The sequence below is a fragment of the Lolium rigidum genome, chromosome 1, assembly GCF_022539505.1.
Source record: "Lolium rigidum isolate FL_2022 chromosome 1, APGP_CSIRO_Lrig_0.1, whole genome shotgun sequence".
NCBI lineage: Eukaryota > Viridiplantae > Streptophyta > Magnoliopsida > Poales > Poaceae > Lolium > Lolium rigidum.
Window position 1 is genome coordinate 189,817,172 of NC_061508.1, and position 891 is coordinate 189,818,062.

At 38.0% G+C, this 891-nt stretch overlaps 1 long non-coding RNA gene across 1 annotated transcript; it reads left to right on the plus strand.

Moving 5' to 3' along the window:
* The first annotated feature begins 62 nt into the window (after nucleotides 1-62).
* LOC124682865 lies at nucleotides 63-547 on the plus strand. Its single transcript, XR_006996475.1, has 3 exons — nucleotides 63-111; nucleotides 193-269; nucleotides 498-547. It is a non-coding gene; the product is annotated as an uncharacterized LOC124682865 (long non-coding RNA).
* Nucleotides 548-891: the final 344 nt, after the last annotated feature.

Genomic DNA, 891 nt, shown 5'->3' on the forward strand with positions numbered 1-891 from the left:
CTCCCTCTCCTTCTTCTCCCTAACCTTAGATGGTTTAATCTCCTCTTCTTCTCCCTCCATTGCTAAGATTGGATCTTGATGCAGGTGCATGTTGGTCCAAGCATGGAGAAGGTTGAGCTATCCTCAGATCTGAAGTTCTTGAGCAAAGTTCGTCCAAAACCTTGCAGTAATTTCTGTTTCTTGCTGTTTCAGATTCTGGTACGATCTTGTAAAATCCGCCAAATCTCGTGTGCAGATCCAAATCGAGTGGTTCAAAGTTCTGCAGATAGGTACTGAAAATATCTACAACTTGGCGTTGGCCTCATCCTCAAATTCGTTACGGATTTTGCATGATAAATAAAGTTCTGCAAACATGCAGAATCATTGTTTGTTAGATTTCTTTCGTTTTACAAAACCTTTTTGAGCAAACTCAATTTTGGGTGAAAGCCCTCTCCAGTACCTTCATTTTGGCGTTGGGTTCACTTCAAATGACCTAATGGAATTGAAATGGTTCACAGATCAAGATCTGGTCAGATCTGACTTTGTCGAATTAAATCAGGAGCTTGGGAACGAATTTTTGAATGAAACCAGTTGGGTAAGAACCATCTTTACAATACCTTTCAGATGCAGCTGACCTCATATTTTTATGAGTTGTGTACGATTTGTGGTGAATTAAACTTATTCTGTGTATTCTGCAGACATGGCTGTTAGCTTTTAATTCATCAAAAATCCATTTTTGAACCTAATTGAGTGATTCCACTTCTGTAGGATTGCTGAATGTTTTCTTAATCATCTCAAACAAGTTTCAAACCTTTATCTGTTCTGCAACTCCATAGTTAAAGCAAATGGTGAAAACATGCAGTGAACTTGTAAATCCATTTGTGAGAGTTTCAGAAATATTTTGAACCCAAA